This window comes from Hyaena hyaena, unplaced genomic scaffold, assembly GCF_003009895.1.
Source record: "Hyaena hyaena isolate Hyena2069 unplaced genomic scaffold, ASM300989v1 scaffold_62, whole genome shotgun sequence".
Taxonomy (NCBI): domain Eukaryota; kingdom Metazoa; phylum Chordata; class Mammalia; order Carnivora; family Hyaenidae; genus Hyaena; species Hyaena hyaena.
The window spans coordinates 172,064-195,491 of NW_024080694.1; the positions used below are offsets into that span (position 1 = coordinate 172,064).

At 41.4% G+C, this 23,428-nt stretch overlaps 1 long non-coding RNA gene across 3 annotated transcripts in view; it reads left to right on the forward strand.

The window, feature by feature from the left end:
- The window catches only part of LOC120231760, a 176,530-nt gene that overhangs the window by 147,332 nt on the left and 5,770 nt on the right, over window positions 1-23,428 (forward strand). For 2 of the 3 annotated variants that reach the window (XR_005528408.1, XR_005528411.1), the window contains one exon: window positions 17,348-18,658. The exons of the other annotated variant lie outside the window; for it this stretch is intronic. This is a non-coding gene — a long non-coding RNA (uncharacterized LOC120231760). Of the gene's footprint in view, window positions 1-17,347; window positions 18,659-23,428 lie in introns of those variants that run through there. 3 annotated transcript variants of the gene reach the window in all.

The window sequence follows — 23,428 nt, forward strand, 5'->3', positions numbered from 1 at the left end:
GGCTATCATGCCTTGATCTTCAGCTCCATCAGACACGACATGAAGAAGCTTAAGACACTCAGGTCATCTTTCTCCCCCAACCATTCCCCCAACAAACCTTTTTATACAGTCTAATCTGGCTGCCTCTTAACCTCTGCCCCGTTCTCAGATCCTCCCACTGTGCTTCCTGCCATTCTAGGTCAGTCATCAGCGATACCCTTACATCTTTAACCTCTTCTTTATAAACTGTTACACCTTTTTGCTCTAACAGAAACACCGATACCCCTGGAAATCCTGTCTCCTGATAAAGCCATTTTAATTTGTAATTGTTTTGCCTCCCTGTACCCTTAACCTGAAGGCAGCATGAATATCATTGTTACCTCATTGCAGCATCCACTCTTCTTCCTTCCTCTCTGAAAAGCTACCTTAAAGTCATGTCATCTATCTCTACCATCCATTAGCCCTCCTTGTTATAGGCACCATTGGACCTGTGAACCATGCCCTCCCAACCCCCCTTATTCTCTACCATTTGTAACTAACTCATTCTTATCGTCTCAATTTCTATTCATATCATACACCGGTGATTCCAATATCGGTGAGGATAATCCTTTCAGTAATCTGGCCTCTTACTTCTTTTACCAGCCCTCCCTCCTCCTCAGATCTTTGCATTAAAATAATTGTCACCTCTGTTATCTCAGCTTCAAGCATCCCACTCTGCCCCTGTCATACTCTGTCTTTCCAAGTTGCCATTCCAGGTCCTCGACTCCATAAAGCTTTGACTGCATAGTGACTGGCAATCTCTTGACCTCATTACCTATATAACTGGGAATGTAGAAGAAAACAGAAGACAGTTTTCTCCTCTCCTCACCCCGCTGCCCAGCACTTCTACCTTGTGTGTATTTGCACTACATACTTTCTCCCAGTTACTGTGAATGAATGTCTGTGTTTATGTCCAGGAATAGTTGCTACACTTTTGCATCAGAGCCCATCCCTTCCAGCTCTAGTCAAGGACATTGCTCCAGCAAGCATCCATTATCTCTCCTCCACACATGTTTTTACTAGCCAGTCCAGTTTTGGTGTTCTTCCTCTTGTTTTCTTCCCCTCCCTCAGCCAATTCTCTCTGTTCTCCTCTCCGCTGGATTCTGCTTGATAAACCATCCTTCTTTTATTAGGATTTAAATGAAACAGAGAGAAAGGGCAAATGAAGGAATCTCATCAAGCCTTTTGGAAACCTTCACGCAAGTCATGTCATTGTCACTACTCTGTTTCCTGGATTCTTTGTTTATTCCTAGGCGTCTTGGCCCACCAAACCTCTCCGTAAGTTTCATGGTAATTAAGCTTTTAAAAGTTTTTTTTTTCTAATTATGGATAAATATCATTTGATTTCACTCATATGTGGAGCTTAAGAAACAAAACAAAGAAACAAAGAAAAAAAAGACAAAAAAACCCCAGACTCTTAAAAATAGCAAGGACAAACTGGCGGTTGCCAGAGGGGAGGTGGGTGGGGGGAATGGGGGAAATTGGTGAAGGGGATTATGAGTACTCGTATCGTGATGAACACTGAATAATGCATAGAATTGCTGAATCATCATACTGTACATCTGAAACTAACATAACATTGTATGTTAATTATACTTGAATACAAAAGTTTTCTTATGAAAATTTCACACATTTGTAACATGTAGAGCCTCCCATGTTACCTTCACCTCTAGCTCCTCAGATCCTTGTTCCTTTTCCCTTTGCTGCTCTACAATCAATGACTTTTTTTTTTTTAATGTGAGAGCAGAACCAGTTTGAACACCAGGACTTTGTTGCTCTGAGTTCTAGAACACTGTTTTAAAGAATATAGTGAGACAATGGTATGGAAGTCAATGCTTTTGATATGCTAAGAGCTGACTGTGTTAACAGACGAAACACCAAATAAAAACATTCTATGATATCCATGGAGGCAGAGGTTGAAGGCTGCTCTTGAAGCTGATTATAGAGCATCATGAGAACACCACTTCGATGCGGGGAAGCCTTCACATGCAGGAAGGAGATGGCCCCTCCGGTGGTGGACGGGTGTAGGTACAGAAAAAGGGAAACAAATGGGGCAAAGCATGACTCTCTGAGCTCCACCTTAGCCCTGGTGTGAATGTCATGCTGGAGGATTCTGAAACCTAGTATCATTTAGGAGACTTTGCCATCAGAACTCGGTTACCTGCATCCTTATGCAGAGCCTTGGGAGTCTATGAGCCCTTCAGAGAAGCCCCATAATCAGCACAAAGCTACCAAATACTGCGGTTCAGGAGTGGTGGGGACGCAGAGGGGCAGAGGCCACCTCTCACACACTACGTGTGCCCCATGTAGAGAGAGCCACAGTGCATAATTGCCACCATCTCCCAGAGGGCAGGGAGATCCTGAGCTTAGAGGAGGCCCGGAGTCGATAGGAGGGCCCTGCAGGATGTGGACCTTAAGACTGAGGCCATAGCAGCATCTGCCTTTGGCAGAGGATGCCAGCATGATGGCCAGGGGCCAAATGAGAGCATCTGTGTTGCATAAGACAGGGTGGGACCCAGACAGCCCTCCCCTGGTACCACAAGGCTACACAGCCTTCTCTCTTCACACCAGTGTCCTCTTGGGACATAGGAAGAGAATACTAAAGAAACCCCAAAAGACATACATGCATCTAAAAGAGCCTGAGGTTACCTAGAAGGGACTGAAACCACAGCCTCCCCTGGGAGCCTATAAGCTCTTCAAGGACCAGTGCTAGGTTTTATCTGTTTTTGTGTCCCAAGCAGCTGGTACAAAACCTTACATTGAAGAGTACCCCTGTAGAGGACCACTGAATAATGAATGGACAGACTTAATAGCATCATCAATGTCCACAGCCTTGCAAAAGACTGGAAAGATAGGACTGAACTCACAGAGAAAATGACAAAGTGAGAAAGGCAGATGTCTGTCCTTTGGTTTCTAAACAAATTGTAAGAATATAGGGATGAGAGCCACTTTCAGATCCTGTACTATGAGTGAGAAACCAAATTCAATTTAATGCAATAACATTACAAAAATTTTGTAGACATGAGCAATATTTTAATATAAAAAAGAAAAAGGTGTAATTTTATTTTAATTATATGAAATATTTGTTTTTGAGAGGAGGAGAGAGACAGACAGGGTGTGAGCAGGGGAAGGGGCAGAGAGAGAGGGAGAAACAGAATCTCAAGCAGGCTCCAGACTCCAAACTGTTAATACAGAGCCCAATGCGGGGCTTGAGACCATGAACCACAATATCATGACCTGAACTGAAGTTGGACACTTAACCGATTGAACCACACAGGCACCCCAAGAAGATATAATTTTAAAAAAGGAGAAAAACACAAACCAAAGGCAATCTTGGGTTGTATTAATAAAAGCAGAGTACATAGGTTCGGGGAGCTGATAGGTTCACTAGACTTCCCACTTGTAAGTCGGCATTCAGAATACGGGGCTGGCTCTGGGTACCCCATAATGAAGGAACAGTAAGAACCAGAAGCAAACCTTTCCTGGCCTCTGGGAGGATGAGACCAGCTGGAGGACAGCCCAGTTGTCTCTGCTGTGAAAATCCTAAAGTAGCCAATTGACCTTAGACATGTAAGTGAGTCCAAACAAGATCAGCAGAGCTGTCCACTCAACCCATGGCTGACTGCAGATGCATGGGTGAGCCCAGCTAAACCCAGAAAAATGGCCCAGGTGACCTGTAGACTTGTGAGCAATATGAATGCTTATTGTTTTAAGCATTGCCTTTTGAAATGGCTTGTTATACAGTAATGACTAATATTTCACTGGAGTCAGGGAGACATTATCTCCTGTTGTGTGAACTTAAATTGTTGACACTATATGTACTTATATACTAATTGGGAGGACCCAGTGTCATAATTTATATTAAATAGTCTTCATAGTGACCAGCACATAGTTAATACTCAACAAATTTTGTCTATTGTTAGTATTTTCACAAGTAAGTTGGAAAAAAAATACCAGTGGGGAAATAAATACGGTGCTTGAGAATAAATTCCATGACATGCATTCTTTCACACAACAAAAAGGTGAAATAGTTATTTCTTCATCTTTTTTTTGGATATATTTCTTTTGAGAGAAATCTCTTCTTCTACACTTGTGTGTACCAGGCACATGTCCAAACAGACACAAAGAGCTATAGATGATGACACTTACCTTCTTCTTTATGACAAATGTGCACGTTCTGTGTTTTATGGATTCTCCCATGAAGGCTCTTTCTCTGCCTAGATGATGATGGGTATCAAAACTTAGAACTATTCAGGGCCAAGGACATAACATATTCTTGTAAACTTGAGCCCTTCCTAAGTGGAAGAAGAACAGAAGGAACAAAGAAGGTCATTTTATGAGAACATGGAACAACAAAAGAAGGGCTAAATATCATACTTTCTAACAACATCTAGAAAAAAATCCTCCCCAGAGAACTTTATATATTATCTCATTCATAAATTCCAGAATCCAAAGCATGAACGTAATGTCTCTTTTTCAGTAAGGGTGAAGGTGTCACACATCAAATAAGTAATGATTCAACTTAGCATTGCAAGGGACAAATCAGGTCTAAATGTTGGCCTTTTAGTCTAGTCACCCATTTTATTCCTGGATCTTTCCAAATGCTTTCTTGCATTCATGGTCAAAGACTTCTGCTCCTGAGAATTTTGCTACTTCATAAAACAGCCTGTTTCATTAGTTTTGACTTATGAGACAAGAATTCAAGTGCAATTAGTTCATTTGGGAAGCTATCCCAGTATATACAGTAGAGGCATGAAGAACTGACATTTGGGATTGGCTGGGAAATGAGGATAGCCACGTTTTTAGTTAAATGATAGCTTTAGATTATTGGAGTTTAATCCTGCTCAGAAACCCTAGGAATCTCACAATTGCCTAATCTGAGGGATGAGGTAGTTGGGGTATTTAACCACCAGATTGAGCAATTATTGCTTGTATCTGCTATATGAGAGGAGTTCATTCCAGGCAAGGGAAAGTCTGGAATTGCAGAACAATATTCAGCCTTGTAGCAAAGGAGCATGGCACTGGCAGTTGGCTGAGTTGGTGTGCACAGATATCTTAAGAGTTGAGGATATACGAGTAGGGCTCCAACAAAGTATGCCTCAAGGTGTAAAAGTCTACTCCTCACTGCAAAAGTTGTCTGCTGCTTTTGCCTTCCTAGGATGTCCCACCCGCCCTGCTTTGGTAACCCCTCCTGTAGAAGATGTCTTCTTTCTTTGTCTCGGTCCACTTAATTTGGAAAGAGCTGATACTACCTTCCCCCAGCTCACCACCGAGCTCCAGAGTCAACACATTACCCAGTCCTGGCTGGTAACTGTAAAGCATCTCATACTCATAGTGATTGGTGTAGAGGTGGCCACATAATGAAAGCTGGCTGATTCAGAGCCATTCTTGGAATTTTTTCTATAGCAATTAAGGAAGGGCAGATATTTTTTCTGTTGGGGTTGCTAAGCTGATAGGTTGCAAGCCTAGATGTTCTTGTGGTCATCACTGTCCAACCCTGAGAAAGAAGCCAACAGAAGTAAAACATATTTCTGCTCACATTGTGTGAGCATCTGTGACCAACTAGGTCTGATTATCCCTGGACTTTGGACTTGGATCAGTTTGAATTGGGCCATGCTGGACACACTTATTTTAAGTCTCTATTTGCATTGCAACTTCTTCTCATTTGTCTTAGGACTACTCAATAGGGAGACACAAATAAGTCCCTCTCTCTTCCAGATGCCATCTCATCAGAGAAATCAAGAAAGTTATGTTATGTAAGCAGCATGTGCACATGTAGTGATTAAAAAGCAAGGGCTTTGGATTCAGACAGACCCAGATTTGAAACTTGGCTCAGGCATTTACCAGTTGTGTGGCCCAGAGGAAGATATTTAAACATTGTAAGCCTTATTTTTATCATCCGTGAACTGGAAAGAAGGAGGCAGTCCCTATTCTGAAGAGCTCTTGAGAGATAAAGCTTGGGATTTGCTCAGCAATATGATTTCTGAATAGTAAACAGCCAAGGAGTTTGGTGGCATTTGAAGAATAAGGTTGCGGAATTGAAAACAATAGTTGTATTTTATGGTTAACAATCTAATGATATAAGTATTTGCCTGGCAGAAAGCAAGAACTCCATAAAGGTAGCCACAATCATATCTTTGCCCCGAGCCTTCTCTTTTCTAGGGTGAGACTCTTTGCCATTTCTAGGCATACACTGTTCATATTTTTCCAATATAGCCTCCCTGAAGCCACGACAATGAGGTAAGATATTTGAAATGATGAGTGTCAGTCAGAATGAATAAGGATTGTATGATGCTAAATGGCAATATGGCACAATTTTGGGTTCCCAGTCCTATAATTTACTGCTTTTATCAAGCACAGTCCAGGTTAAAAATATATCTACTTGAAACCTTGCCTGGCAGGCATAACAGTGGCTTACTCCATGGAGAAAGTTGTCTTCATTTTTCTTAAAGTAGAGATTGTTACTAGGTATGCAATCTCAATGAGCAGACCGCTTTGACTTTGCAGAGCTGCTGATCCTCATGACTCCTCTCTAACCGTAGGGCACAGTTGAAAAGCTAGCTGCATACTGTGATGGCTGAGATCCCTGAAAAACAGGGGCTCAGGAAAGTTACATGGCCTGGCCCAAATCACAGAGTGACCCCATGGAGTGATGAGGTTTAGGGGCTGAAACAGTGGATGGAAAGCAATTTCATGATCTATGGCACTTCCTGAGTATGCTCAGAGACACTGGCATCCCCTCTTAACCATACCTCTCATTCTTAAACCACTGTGAAAATGTCGCTTGCAAATTCTTCCAAGATTAGACACTTGTAGTCAGGGACTTCCTATTGTCTTATCTGTGTTTGGGTTTCCTGAGAAACGCTCTGAGATGATCTGTGTGCAGGAAGCTAACTGGGTAGTGTCCCCAGGAACAACATTTGTAGGCGATTTGGGGAAGCCGGCTAGCAGAGGGAGAAACTGAACTGCAATTTGCATTCAGTGGAAGCCTCAGCCAATCCCACACAGCCTTGCAACCGGGATGGGCCTGCAGATCTTTCCTGAATTAAAGCGAAGAGGCTTTGCCCTACCTTTGCATCGACTACGTATGGATCAGGATGACTCAAGAAAGAGGGTATGAAAATATTCTTCAAAGGGGCCAGGTAGCTGCCTTCAAAGATGGCAATTTCTATCAGCAGCTAACATCCTCTGCACCTGGGAAAGTGAGGGCCTCGGTCCTGGGTGACATACCGTAGCATCCACAGCAACTTGTTCCAGGACATTTAAAAGCATATTTGGCATTTAGCTTGATGTGAACCACAAAATAAATCTGAAAACACAAAACCAGTGCTCTGCCTAGGAAGTAAGGGAAAGGGAAACTGCATAATGATATAGAACTGGCTTGGGATTCAGATTTCATTCTGAATACCTTACTCTTGGTGTGATCTTGGCACAGTCCCTCTAAATTGCATAGCCTCTCAGCGCATCAGCTTGTTATTTATAAAAACGATGCTATTGGTAATGTATCAGTCATGGCATATTTGGAATGACATGATAAGTCACTCGAAGTACCAGGAAGTGACTGGCATACCGAAAGCACTTAATAAACAGCAGTTTTCTTCCACCTTCAAGATACTGAATGGTTTGTCTGCATGTGATTCTTGATCCAGACCTTGTTGAGAAGAATGTCTCACAAAGTTTTAAGAGTTCACAGCAGGGGAGTACGGGCGAAAAATGGGGAGGAAATGCTGAGACACCAGCAAACACGGAGTGCATTGGGCGCCCTGCAAATAGTGTGAGGAATCAGGGAGAGCTTCCTTGCGGAGGAAGAATCTGACTCATAGAGAGGGTATTCTGAATCATAGAGAGGGTGAAAATGATGACGGGACAGTGAGGATAAGAATTCAGGGAGGGGGCTCTCAGGTCCAAAAGCACAGAGGCAACCGAGATCGTGGCACATGTGAACTCCTGTAAGTGTTACAGTACATTTGGAGCATACTATTGGAGGGAGGTGGGCAATAGAAAGGGAAAGCTTCATTTCAATACACTTGGTAACGGCAGCTCCTCATTCATTCATCACTGTGGCTTGGGTGTCACTTGTTTCAAATTTACAAAGACGTATTAAAGGAAGGAGGTAGCTAAGAGTTCATGGCTGTGTTTATATAAAGTCTCCCTAGAACCGAACACCATCAGGATGGGGCCCATTGGCTCCATCTTGTTAACAGCTCTGGATTTCAGGCTTTTTGGTCCAGCTGATTAGACCAGTTTTGATAAGCAGCCATGTTTCCTTCGGATGATTGGAGAAGCTATCCTCTTGAACTATGTAGTCAAATGTAACTAGACTTCAAACAGTGTTGTGAGTTCACTGCAAGCCCAGGATGTTCACAATACCCTTAGTAGAAGTAGCTGTGTAGTCAGGTGGGTCCACCCGAAAAATCTAGTCCCCGAGGCCAGTCTCCAGCCTGCACTCACCCGGCTCTGGCGGGCTGGATGGGGAGCAAAGAGCCCCGTGGCCTGTCTATGACATGATTTCCACTGTAAACTTTGTTTTTATTCTCTGTGAAAGAGCACTTTATGCTCCGAGCTTTATGAAAGTTGGAAAAAAAAAAATCCATTTGCAGATGAAATTTTTCAAGTTTGGACTCAGCCCAAGTAGGATTAAAAAAAAATTGGCAAGTGAAAGTAAAATATTCCAGGAGGCTTTTAGAAATGTAGAGTGTTAACCAAAAAATAATTAAAACTTACAGAGTGCCTGGTTTGTAGACTTCAGTGGGGGTGGTAGGCTTACTTATACACATGGCTTGTCCAGATCCACTGTGACACTTCCTCAAGTATCATGACATGCATACACAGGACTCTATGCCTTCACAGCTCCCTTCCATTAGTAACTCGGATTTTATCATATTATCACTGTGAGGTAAGCAAGGCCAACAGATGAAGAAACTGAGGCACAGACAGATAAAGTTACTTGCCTAATACTGATTATGGCTACTATTTTGTGGGAAGAGTACAGTCTTCAGAGACAAGACACGCCGGGGGTCCACAGATGGTCCACAGTTGGGATCAAAGCCTCAATGACTTATACACTCTGAACTTCGACTTACGTGTCTGTAAAATGGGAGAGTAATATTACACAGAGTGATGTAAGGATCAAATGAAATGGTGGTGGAAATATTCCTTGTAAATTATAGTATCACTTAAGGGTTAAGTGATATTTAATGCAATTCAGCATCTAGTTAGGGATGTAAATGGGGAATTTAACCCATGTCCCCTAAATCCCGGGTCAGCATTTCTGTTTCCAATGGACAATCATGATTAATTTCCAACTACCATCACCGGTTTATCTTGGAACTATCTGATTTAAGACTACTTACAAGTTTTAAATAAATGGCAGGATCCATTTTAGGTTTCTCTCTTAACTCCCCAATCACTTTCGCCCCTTATCAAGTGGGGTTGAACATGACTCATGTGGAATGTGCTGTTTATCCACTCACACTAATTCGCTCTGCTTCCTGAAGAATGGCCTGCTACATAATTTGGAGTGACGATGTTAAAGGATCACGAACTGCATTGCTATTAGTGAATACAACCTATAGAAAGACATCACCCAAGTCCTCAAGCACTCTGTGTTCTCAAAGACATCAAAAGAAAGGCACGCCTGCTACTCTAAACATCTGCCAAATCATGTCTGCTTTTAAAACTATAGCAAAATGAAACCAACCAACCCCCCAAACCCAAAATCAAAACAGTGAGCAACCATGCACAGAAGTTCCCCAAATGTACCCTGTCAAGGAACTGAGCACATAAACATGAGGAACTTCCTATAAATAGATCCTAGCTCTGTATCATTGCCTGTCTCTGATACACAGATTTTAAACATAATAATTTTATGTCTGTCTATGTTTCCATTTCCTATCTTCTCAAGTAGACTGTGAAGCCTGAGACGGCTCTCTCATTAATTCTTGTACCCCCACTGCATTCCGATCGGGTTGAGGAACGTGTACTGAGCCTGTATTCAGTGCCAGGTGCCATACCAAATTCACCACATTGGTTATCTCATTCATTCTTCGAAATCATTCTTAAGTGGTAGGTATTACCAGCATTCCCACAGACAGGTAGAGAAGCAGGCTGGAGATGGGCAAAATAACTTGCTCAGGGTCACATGTTTAGTAAATGGTAGAGCAACAATTCATACCTGAATCTGTTTCCTATGACACCTCTTTGCCTTTTGCCTACTTAGTGGCTGATAAACCGTAAGTGCTTATGGACACTGTAAGTTGTCATACTACCATGCCTGAAATTATGCTTCTGTAAGACACAGCATCCTGGGTAGAAATAGGCCTCAAGATAGAATTCTGTAAGGGCTGATTCTTAGCTATCATAGCTTAGCTCTTGATTAAATCACCATCCACATGCAGAGGCAAAAGGCATGTGTGATCATTGTAAATTATAACTGTCCTAAGGACTTTAAATAAATTAATTTGTTTCAGCCTCAAAACAACCCTTAGAGGTAGGCATCACTGTTACCTCTGCAATGCTCACTTTACACCTTAGTACAATGAGGCTGGAAAGTTTGCTGAGACAGAACTGAGATTCAACCTAGGCAGCTCTGGTTCCTTTAAGTCTATGTTCTCAAACTTGACTGTACTTAGAATAACCTGGAAATTTTCTGTACTCTGGGAAGCCCAGACCTCACCCCCAGAGATTCAACTGATGGGAGGTGAAGTCCTGGCACTCATATCTTATAAGCTGTCCATGTGATTCTAGGGCACAGACCAGGCTGGGAGGCTTGCACTAGACTAGGCCACCTCTGAATCTGACTGTGCAGAAACCTTGCTCTCTAAGAAGCTGGAAGCGAGTGCATGTATATGGGACACCCACCCTTGTAAGGGACTTCTGCCAACCAGACTGGATTTTTTAAAAAATGTTTATTTATTTTGACAAATTGAGAGAGAGAGAGAGAGAGAGAGAGACAGCACAAGCAGGGGAGGGGCACAGAGAGAGGAGAGAAAGAGAATTTCAAGCAGACCACTCACTGCACAAAGCTGGAAGTGAGGCTCTGTCTCACAAACTGTGAGATCATGATCTGAGCCAAAATCAAGAGTCCCATGCTTATAACGCACTGAGCCACCCAGGCGCCCCAGGCTGTCTGAAATTTTAATATGAATTGCGTTAATAAGACAATCGGTTAAGAGTAATTGAACCCACCACTTGAAATGAGAACTGTATGTGGTTTTGGTGCTGGGCACCAGGCTTGGGACTTTGTAGAGCTCATTTCAGTGAATCTGTGGAAGAACCCAGCTAGGTAGGTATTATCACTATGAGTCAGGTATGTCCAACAGATTTCATCTTGCCTCCTTGTAATCTGGTTGATTGCCAGAGCTTGAAATCTTACAAGCTTAGTTTCAGCCTTTTTTCTTGTAAAAAAAAAAAATAGTTCTAATGTGTAGTGCCTATTAAAAAAAATTCCCCCTATTATAGAAAAGCGAATCCATACTTCTTCCCAGAATCATTAAGTGTCCCTCTTTTGTCGCAGTTCTCTCAGCTTTAAGAGCACAGGGAATAGTTATTAATTCCTTTGTGCCAAATGTTACCTGCTTAAGGACTGCTTGTATAAGAACCTAACAGTCCCAATTTGGGTGGCCTCTGTGTTTCTAATCTCTTTGATAACAATACTGATTAGGATTAAAGACCTATTTTTAGCTGTATCCCAGGGTCACCCAGTCTTCAGCTCCAAGTGGTAGGATTTATGACACCAGAGATTTATTTATCTTTGTACATTATTTAATTTCCTTTGATTCTTTACTGTAGACGTATAAGATTACCTTTCTGCCATCTTTCTTGGTAACTTCCTGATCTTCGTAAGAGGAAGTGGCAGATTAGAATTTCAACCACAAAGGTGAAAGAATTTGTACAACAAGCTCTAACATTTCCTTAACATCAAATGTCTTATACTGTAGCACATTTTTAGATGATTGCACTGGATGTTTCCATCTTAATCCATACAGTTTATTGGATACTTAGTTTAATAGATTATTTTGAAAATAACAGGACAGATTCTGAAAACATGTATATCTGACTTTTCCTGTGGCTGGGAGAAATTGACGCTGGCCAATTATAGGTGTATTAATTTGTTGACTTAAGTATATTGAATTATATGGAGTGTGGTTCAGTATCATTCAAGATAGGAAACAAACGTGTTTTCTGCCCCTTCCTCCACACTGAGGAAACATTAAGATAACACTCTAACAGCCTGGGTGTGTGAGTGTCAGAAAAACATCATTATATTAATAACTGATGCTACTCATACTGGCCGTTTATCATACTGATATCTAAAGTGGCTTTGAAAAGACTGCATGATAATTTGTATAGTCAAGCCAGATTTTTTTTCTTAAGTCTTATTATACAGGGGGTCGATGGAGGTGTGAGTTCACCTTCTAGAAACTGTGCATAAGGTGCTAGTATGTTCAAACTGCAAGGGACTCAGATGATTTGGACCAACTTCTCTTAGTTTACAGATGAGGAACCTGACATGTACCAAGCTTAAATGACTTGTCCAGGCTCACACAAGATTAGCAGGTGACAGAACAACCTGAGTAATTCAGTGGGTTCTCCCTGCTCACCATTTCACATTGAGCTGCAATTCTTTGCCCACATTACCTTCTTACAATGATCTCTCACCTCAAGTAACAGTGAAGATTCAAGCAAGCATGACACCCAGAGCCATGCCTTGCTGATATTTTTTTACACCTGAAAGGAGGCTTAGCTGATACTTGATTATTCCTTCTTCAATAAGGAGCCACAGACAGGGACCTCTCTAGTGATCTGCCGTTGTTTTATAATTTCCTCATATATAAACTTTCCTTTTTTGTTCATCACAAATGATCATGTAATGATATGCTAGTGTTGTGTAACCCTAATGTTCCCAACTGTCAGCCATCCAACATGACCCAATTTTCTTTTCTTAATTTTAAATAGATTTGGGAACTATCTGACAGTGTTTCAAGCCTATGTTAGTACACTTACTTCCAGGTCATTGTGAGACCTATTCTCACAGATCTATTCTATTCTAGTTTTTAGGTCTATTCTAGTTTTTAGGTCTCCAGGTTTTAGTAAAGAAACAGAGAGTTTATCTCCTCAGTTACAAAGGATTTTAACCATGAATTATATGAGAGCTATCACACACAGCATCAAGGCATGGGGCGGGGGTCTTTGGAATGTGTTGATTTTAACGTTTTATAAGCCTATGGCTTCTATGATCTGAATTATTATTTCTGTGGATGCTCTGATTTTTTTGATAAATATGCCACAACAGAAGTCAAAATTATCTCTAGCTAAAATAAATTTGTTTATTGGGAATTATACAGTAGTCAGTACAATGGGGACATTTACACTTTGATAGCATAAAATATGGAGATTTTTAATAATGGCTCTAAATATAATGCTGGACAGATGGTAGACAAATAAATAGCTGTCCATTGACTGAACACAGCATATCATAATGCGGATTTTCCTTCACCATAATTTTGGTGCTAAGTATATTATATTGTTTCCTCTAACAATATATCATTCTAAGTAAAACCAACCTTGCTAGATATCAGATGTTGGAGAGGAAACCCTTCTTCTTTGCCTTTGGTGTTCCCTTCTGTGGCAAAGAAGTTACATCATGCTAACACTGCTCACCTCTGTCTCCCCCATTTCTCATTTCTCCTTCTGGAGCAGGAGCCCTTAATATGACTTGTAAATGTGCAAGGAAAACCTGGACACATACAACCTTCCCTTCCTTGTCCAGAACTGGCTTGCTCACAGAGCAACACATTTGCCACAGTTCTTGGACAGGCAGGGAGATTTATGCAACCATTTTGGCTGAAGCTTGGGACATTATTATAGCACTAAGTGCTATATTATATGCCTGATGGATACCCCTGTCTGCTTCTGGGCTTTACTGAGGAAGCCCACTGCCTGATATAAGCCCATTTCCCAGAGTGGTGCTTTCTAAGTAAAGGTAATTAATATTTTCATCTTACATTCACCCAGAGGCAGAAAGATAATTATGGATGAGAATGTAGGCAATAGCCTCCAACAGTTGAGATTCAAATCCCTACTCTGTTACCTGCCCAACTAGAACCGTAAGGATTTAGTGAGTTACTATACGTGAAGTATTCTGAACAGTGCCTTCCCAAGGTAAGTGCTCTACAAAAGTGTTTGGTATTAATGATACCTTTTCGTTTGGTTGTTCTGTTGGTTCAGAGCACAAACCTGGAAAAAGGTGTCTGTGCTGGCTTCCCACACACACCTGCAAAACAGAGTTTTAAAGTAACTTGTAAACTCAGTGACTAGGCTCATCTTACCCCTAAATAGATCTCATCTGGTGCTCTGGCCCCAGTCTTACTCAGTTAGACTGAACCGCTCAAGGTTCCTAAGTCGCAGCACATGTCTTCATAGCACGCTGGCTCTGCTCTTGCTCCTCTGAATGATTTCTCTCCCATGTCTGCTTGTTTAATCAGACCTTGCTTCCATGGCCCAGCTCACAGCCCTACTTTAAACCCTCTCTTTATTCCTCCTGTGTGGTGGATGCCTCTCCCTTCTGTGCTGTGAGAGCAAAAGAACATATCATTGCTATCATAACTTGCTCACTCACACTCACTGACAATTATGTGAACTGTGAGTTCCTAAGGGTCTGGGCCTGAGACCACATCCTCTTCACCCTGACTCAGTGGTGCCCCTTATAAACGATTATGCAAATACTAATCCATCAAGAGGTCACCCAATGCCTTCTCCAAAATATTAACATTAACCATCTACCTCCTGCTACCTCAACCAGACCACCATTATCTTTTACGGGGTCTACTACCATAGCCTCCTAAATTATCTACCTGCTTCTGTGCTGGCCCTAATTCAGGTTATTCCCCAAACTGCCATCAGAAAAATGGAAAATCAAATTCTATTACCATTCTGCTTAATTAATGAACACCCGTAGAGTGATACTGAAACCTAGATTTTGACCTTTCATGCCTTCCTCTCTTTCTCACCTAATCGTGTACACCCATTTCTGTCTCCTTACTCATTGTATTCTGGGCACATTTGTCCTCTTTCCGGTTCTCAAACCAACCAACCTTTCTCCACCTCAGCCTCTTGTACATTCTTTTCCCTCTGTCTGGAAGGCTCAGTCTTTTGAATTTCTGGCTTTAAGTCTCAGCTTAGAAGACCTTTCCTAAGGAAGATGCTCCTGACCCTGGGTCTAAACTGAGGAACTCCCCGTCCATCATGTAATTCCCTGTCTCATGTAATCCAATACCTCATTATTTTCCTCACTGCACTCACAGTGATTGTTAATAGCCTTTAATCTATGTTTTCTGGTGCTCGCTACATGACTGGAAGCTCTGTAATGACAGGAATGAAGTCCATCTTGTTATGATTTGCTTCTCGAGGACAGTCAGTGAATGATAGTTCCTGAATGACCTTGGAAGCCTTAAAGATTCTTGGCCTAGGAATGGGAACCAGAGCTCACCTGGTAAACCCTTTGTCTTCCAAGTGAGAAAATCAAGATTCAGGACTTGCAATGAGCTCTCCTGAAGTCCCCCAGTCCATGCCTGCCTGGCATCTCCCGTGTTTGGGGTATTCTTCATTATCAATGTCTCTTGCCCGAGGCTTCTGGAAACTATGCAATAACTATAGATCATTAATGAAATAATCTGTCAGGAAAAGCAAAGGGTTCATGCATTTCACCCTTTCACTGAGAAATGAAAGCAAAGCCTAAGGAAATGCCATCTGACTAATTTGTAACCGAGGCAAAGCTTCTCTCTTAGTCACCCCTAACAAAAATGTCAGTCTTCTACAGGCACAGTCGAAACTGCCAAGGTCCATGGCAGCTTCCCAGATCTGTTCTGGCCTACAGGGGGATCTGGGTGCACCACAGAGCAGAGTGGTTTAGTGTTTCCAGGGCAAACAGAGAAAAACTAGCACCTTCAACAGACACCCCCTTTCTTTTACTTCATCTGTGGTCTATTTGCCAATTTATTGTATTCATGTTCCTGTTTCTTTCCCTCTCTGGGTCTCAATTTCCTGTTTCTACAATAGAATGATTGATATTGGGGCCCTTCAGCCTTGATATTCTATAATTTTGATGTACAGAGTTCGTTCTCCTCAATCTTTCATGAGGACGTAGGATTTGCAGAGCACTTTTCTTAGATCTACCATGTACAGGAAACCTGGAGGTCACTTCAGCTCCTATCAGCCTACCATTAACAGCCTCTACTGTCCTGAGCAGATGTGAGGAGCCAGTGAATCCTGGAGCTGACACCTCCTGTTTTATGTGCCCTAAGATTTCACTGTCTTTGCCAGACCAGTATATTCAGAGGGAGAGAAGGACATTCTCAAAGCTGATAGGGGGGCTTATAACAGACAATGCAGGGTAGCCTGACTACCTGATCACAAGGAGCCTTTCCAAGACTGTCAACATTGTCTACCAAATGCCAAGTGACTGGGGCACTTGTTATTAATCTCCAAATATGTACTAAGCAACTCTTAGGTGATATGCATTGTGCTAGGTACTGAGGAATCAGAAATAATTAGAAAATGATTCCTGACTTCTAGAAATACACAGTCTAATGGTGAGGTAGGCAGGTGAGCTATTATCATGAAGTCCAATACGTGCACAAGTAAAGCAGCTTTCTCTTGGCTTGCTCACAGGAGAGGGTGTCACTAGCTTCATCTGGGGCCTTCACAGTGGACTTCTTAGAGCAGCATATTTGAACTAGCTCATGTAGGGTAAGAAAGAGTTTACTTGGTAGATAGAGAGGAAATCCACACTACGTGGAAAAGTAGCAGCGCATGAAAGTATTGAGTGTGGGCTTGGGATCTTTTAGAAATGGTGAGGAAATATGGGATGATTTTGTAGTGACATCAGGGAAGGGAGAAGATGAAGAAGGGGAGAGTGGAGAAGAGGCTGGAGGGAGAGGTTGGGATGAGAAGGGTTTTATATACCACGTTAATGGGTTTGGACTCCATTCTACACAGGAAAGTGGAGGCCTGGACAAATGTGGTATGTGTGTGTGTGTCGGGGCAGATGCACACTCACAAACAACATAATCAGGTTTGGGTGTTTCAGAAGAAAATGGCGGCATGGGAAGGATGGAGAATGTAAATTAGGCACAAGGGAATACAACTTCTGGGGAGCAGTGAACATTCTGGTAGCTACACTGATGAGTAAGTGGGGAGGCAAGCTTTGGAAAAGTGTTTTGGACCTGATCAGTGAGTGCAAGGTTATGTATTTATACTAAGGAGTTTATGTCAAAAGTTACAGCTAGGACTGCTACTCAAAGCTTTTTTCCTGTGCTTTGTATGACAGTTATTAATGGAACACATACTGGGAGCCCTGCATGGCACTGAGTTGTGTGGATTGAAATAATCTATGCTGAAGACAGGACTTTTCTACAGGAGGCAAAGTTTCCCACCTCCTGGATATGCTTAAGGCTAAAGTCATGTCACGCCTCAAGGAGTGCATGGATGACATTCTCTGACCAGGCAGCTACGACAAACTTCTGGCATCTCAGATCCTCCATTAGCCACTCATACACGGGAAAGCTAACCTCAAGTCTGGCTCCATCACTGTTGGGAGAAAAGCTCGATTGCATTCTCAAGCAGCCGGCTAAACACAACTGTGCTCCTGACTGTAACAGGGACAGGAGGGCCAGTGTGAAATTCGGACCTTTGGAGGAAAGAATGCATACATTTAAAATGAATAAACAGACTTCTTCTATCTTCTTCCCACTGGCAACGCATCTGAAGGCCTTGACTCAGCACTAGTGGGCCTTTACTGCTCATGCTTGCCCAGCCCTCTCGGCGGTGATTGATTTCATTGTTGGCTGTTTTCACTATGTGAATGTGGGATCTTTGGAGAGCCTAATTCTTTGCAAGTTCCATTGGAGGGTGGAAGCGCTAGAACAAGCCATAACCAGTCGAAGGCCCAGTGACTCAGGAGCTTAAGCATTTAACTAATTAGCACAGAAGAATGTGACAAAGATTTGCAGTTAATAAGAATGAAAGAAGAATCATTGGGGCCTGAATTATGCAAGCTTCTATTTCCTTTTGGGACCATATAGGAATTTCAGGAGAAGAAAGGCTACCTTTTACCTTTGAGGAATTTTCAGAGTAATTTCTTTTTAATTGGTGACTGACAAAGGGAACAATTTCAACACCTCAGAAAAATGCCTCATCATTTCCTCTTGTGAAACCTGGGTGCTTTTGAATGAATTCATGTTAGGAATGAGGATCCCAATCCATGAGGGTCATTTTTAACCGAAAGCCGCTATCAAATGTTAGTGGTGGTTAGAAAAAACAGAACACTTGTCTTCCGTGAGCATCCTATGACCTATCTTTATCCTTCGAAGCCAAGAAAATGTAATAAATGAGAGCACAGTCTTTTGCCAAATATGTTAAAATCCCAGCTCAATCTCTTCCTAGTTACAGGACTGTCCTCTCTGAGCCTCAGTTTTCTCATCTCTGAAATGGGACTAATTACATCTACTTCCCAAGGGGGTTCTAAGGATTAAATAACAACCTGTGAAAAATGTTTAATCTGGTGTCAGGCACACAATATTCACTTAATGCCATGGTTGTTATTATTAACAAAAAATAAAAGAAAGAGAAAATGCACACTTACATTGTTTGTTCACATTGGTAGTGATATCTACTCAGGTTGTAAATGAGATTTCTCCAAGTAAAGGGAAAATTTTGGCTTCTACTTTTATTTAAAGAAAAATGCTGAGTTAAAAAAGTTACCTTTATGAATGATGCTTCCTAAAGGTGAAGAGAGATAGAATTTTAATGCTTTAATTTTTGATCTTTTTAGTTTTTATTTTTTCCTGCCTCATTTCAAAAAAGAATTTCAAAGTAGGCTAGAAACTTATAAGCAAAGATAAACTAAATTATGATCAGCTTTTTTTCACCTATAATTTGTTTTCACCTATAGTTTTATCAACATTTTAACAAGTTGTATGATTCCCCAAATGACAAATAGGAGTTAATGAATATGCATTTATTGAATTTAATTGAAATGAGCAGAAAGAAAAAAATTCGATAAATGTTTTTCTTTGAGAACTTTTTTCTTTTTGTCAACATGCACTTCTTAGATTTGACTATAATATGGATTTCAACTCAGAAATAATGAGGTCTCTTTTTATTGTTTAATGCTCATGTTAATCCACTTTAAAATTAATGTTGACATTTTAATTACTTTGAATAGGTACTAAATTTACACAGTTCAATACTGGAAAGGTACGTAAAGCATCAGTGGAAATTTCTCTCCTATTCTAATTCTTTAGCCATTCACTTCTTCTACCTGGAGGCATCCTATGTTCTCAATTTCTGGCTTCGATCCACTGTTGAAGTTTGTGAAAGAAAACCAGGTCAAGGTCAGCATGTGGAACAATGACCACTGCTTGCCTTTGAGATTAGAGGTGTGTGGGTTCTATCATGGCTTCTTTACCTTAGTAGCTTCAGGTCTTTGGGCAAGGGGTTTATCATCTCTAAGATCCAGTCTCTACTTCTGTTAAGTGAATAAATTCTTTGCTGGGAGGTTATGGAGTTTGAAAAAGAGGATATATGTAATACTGGCACATAGTAGGTGCTCAGGAAAGACCACATTCTTTTACCTTCTGTATATTTCAGTCTTTGGATCTAAAGCTTCTTTGACTGTTATGTGCTTTAGTGACTTGAATGCATAATTACAACTTTCAGACTGGTCATTTGAAAGATGAGGGAAACACTGAGGCATTTTTTCATCTTCTTATTTCTTGGGTGGCTGCATGAATGTTGATGCATTTATGCATGTAAGATCCATGGACCTTCCATGTATTCCTCACTGCTATGGGCTTCCTTTCCCATCTAGCTGCATCCTTCTTATTCTTACTCACCCAATTCCAATGCCAATGACTTTAGAAAACCCTTCCCTTGTCATATGGAGCAGGAATTAGATTTCCTTTAGTTCAAGCCCGCCTTTCTCCTACAGATGTAACGAACTCTACAGTGCGGTGGTTATGTGTGTTAGTTTTGGAAGCACACAGACCTTGGTTGGAATCTGGACTTTGTCACTTTCTAGCTAACTAACTTCCGGCATCTAACTCACTGTACCTGAGCCTCAGTTTTCTCACTGGAAAATTAAGCTAGAAATACTTCCACCCCTGGGATATTTGAGGATAAAAGGAAAAATAAAATAAAAGCACCTGATTCATAGCAAGTGACCAATAAACTTTGGCTTTTGTAATTATTATTCTGAGACACAGGAGGGGACTAGATACTTTCCAAATGTTCTGTCCTGTCTGACCAGCAAAAAATGGGGGGCTTACGGATATGCAAAGAAGCTAGTGTTTTATAACTGCAGTTAATGATGCATGGTACTTCCAGTTTCCATTTGCATTTTGTTTCACATGATTGTCCTAAATGCATCACTGATTAAGTGTTGACTGTTTGCATCCATGATGTAACTGTCCCTGTGTTCAAAAGTACATCAAATCTGCTTCGAGATTTAGCTTCCTGATTGTACTATGGTTGCTTTTGTCCTTCCCTTCCTTCCTTCCTTCCTTCCTTCCTTCCTTCCTTCCTTCCTTCCTTCCTTCCTCCCTTCCTTCCTTCCTTCTTTCCTTCCTTCCTTTCTCCCTTCCCTTCCCTCCTTCCTTCCCTCCCTCCCTCCTCCCTTCCTCCCTCCCTCCCTTCCTTCCTTCCTTCCTTCCTTCCTTCCTTCCTTCCTTCCTTCCTTCCTTCCTTCCTTCCATTTCCCTTTCTCACCCCTTCCCTTTGTTCCTTTCACAATGCTATGTCTATTGTAGAGAAAACTGGTTCTGCTTTCAAAGAAGACACAAGGGAATAAAAATTATAATTTATTAGATGGCATTCACACCCAGTCCTGGTGCTAGACACACTTTCTACGTGTTCTCATTTAGTCTTCACAGCAGCCCTGGAGGGATTAGTTGCCCAGAAAGAGTAACCAAGTTGTTCAAAGTCACACAGCTAACAAGAAAATCTGGGATTTGAAAATAAGACTGATTCCATATGTAATTAGTAGATGTGGGGATTGTGTGTGTGTGTGTGTGTGTGTGTGTGTGTATTGAAAATATCAAATAGCACAAGTTCCCTGAAGACACTATATTCACTCTTTGGCAGACTAATGGTGTCTCTTGCACCAAACTCCATCTTGCTCTCAGTTCTTGAACTTGCAAAAAGTGAATAAGTTTTGGGGTCCACAAGACTTCACTGCTCTTTTCTTTGTTCTGAGGTTGGGTAATAACCTTCATATCTTTCCTCTGGGGGCTTCCACTCTTATTATCTGCTCACTCCTGATGTACGCTTGTCTCATCACCAAACATGGCACCTGACAGCATCTCTGGTGCCCAGCAAATGTTTGCTTAATGGATGAATTAATAAATAAATGGGAGAGTGAAGGAGAGTTGCTGACATACCTTTGTCTTATTCTTCTGGATTTCTGATATTGGCTTCTAGCAGAAGCTCAAAACCCTCTTTGTTCTTCTGCTCCTCTAGGTTACCCCTCCATACACATGCACAAAGATGCAAAGGAAGGCTAATCTGGACAATCAGTTTTAGGATGCTAATTGAGCAGTTTTAGAGAAGTGGAGATATAGGGATCGGATCAGAATCTTTCTGGGTCAAGGTGGATAGGGCCTCTAAAAATGGAAAAGTCCAAAATCCATGAAAAATAGAGGATTAGGGTTTTGGTACACTTTAATTTGAAGTTAGTTGGCAATACTTTGTCCAGGAACAAAAGGAATTTTCCATGTAGTCTTGTCTGATTTATTGGAGTTTTCACATGGGGGTTTGGGGCTACCAACCCAGCTAATATTTATGACTTTTCCTTGCTCTCAGAGATATAATGGGAAGGGGTGGTCATGAACAATGGTGAGATTCAGATATTTACAAGTTCCTGGCCAAATATCATACCTTTCCATACCAGTCTCACCCACACCCTCAAAAGTGACTTCTTATGTCAATACCATTTCTCAGTATTCTATCTGATTGTTTGAAAGCCATGAGGCAATCATATTCCTAATGCTGACATCTTCATCTCATTCCTGCTGATATAGTGTGAAGATTTAATCTGTGGGATTCTGGGGAAGAGAAGTTAAGGCATTAATTTCATTGACTGGATGATTTGGGTCTCAAACTGATTTATTTATTTATTTATTTTTAATGTTTTTTATTTATTTCTAGGAGAGAGAGAGAGACAGCGTGAGCAGGGGAGGGTCAGAGAGAGAGGGAGTCACAGAATGAAACAGGCTCCAGGCTCTGAGCTGGCAGTCAGCACAGAGCCAGACGCGGGGCTCGAACCCACGAACTGCGAGATCATGACCTAAGCGAAAGTCGGACGCTTAACCGACTAAGCCACCCAGGCGCCCCTCAAACTGATTTATTAATAAGAACTACTCATTTTGACCACTTTCTTGGGTGGAAAGTTCTTGGACTTTGATCCTTCACTGCACCTTTTCCCCTCAACAGATATCGAGGTTTGAGGAAACACTAATAGAGAAATCAATTAGTTCTCTTAGTGCTCTCACAATGTGATTAATGGGAATTGCTGATTCACTAAGTTAATCTTGGTCAGGTGTACATTTAGCACTTAACCCATCAATTCCCTCAAACCCCTTTGGGTTTAAGATCCTACTGGCAATAAACACACGAAGATAAAAGCATAGTGAATTTTCAGAGAAGGTTGTGGATCTGCTCTCTCTGGGGTACATGGAAAAGTCCTTAATCGCAGTCCTGATCTATCATTTACATAGTAGATGCTCTATCATCATTTGCCTTGCTCCGGTTGGTGATTTCAGTCTCTCATCTCTGAATGACTGAACATGTCTAATTCCCATTTTAATCATATTACCTGGATGAGCAAAAGTAGCTCTAGACTGATTTATGCATTTTAGCTGCCAAGGAACAAAACCCAATCCACGTGATGCTTAACCTATTCTGAGAGCAGCTACAGGCCATAGGCACTGGTGTTCTCGCAGACTATGAGATATTTTATGTTCTGATAAGGGATAAAAATTCCCATCTCAAATGGCTCCCCATCATACTGAGATCTTGCAACAATAACATTACTGATTCAGACATTAATCTTAAGTATCCAGGGAGCCCTAAAACATTGTAACCCACTAGCAAGGGCCATGGTAATTGCCACGTAAATCCCCTCCATAATCTGGCTATTATTATGACCAGCCAGCCAAGGTTTGGCCTTAAATCATCCTGGTTGAACAGAGCCTTGTAGAAACACCATCACCTACACATATCTCTGCTTCTTTTCATTAACCTGTTACCCTCTTTAGAAACTGGGTTTTTTATCCACTCCCTTCCTCCAGATTAGTAATGCCCTGTTAAGTAAACAAACATGAAATTTCAAAGGGAAACTGGAGCAATAATCATT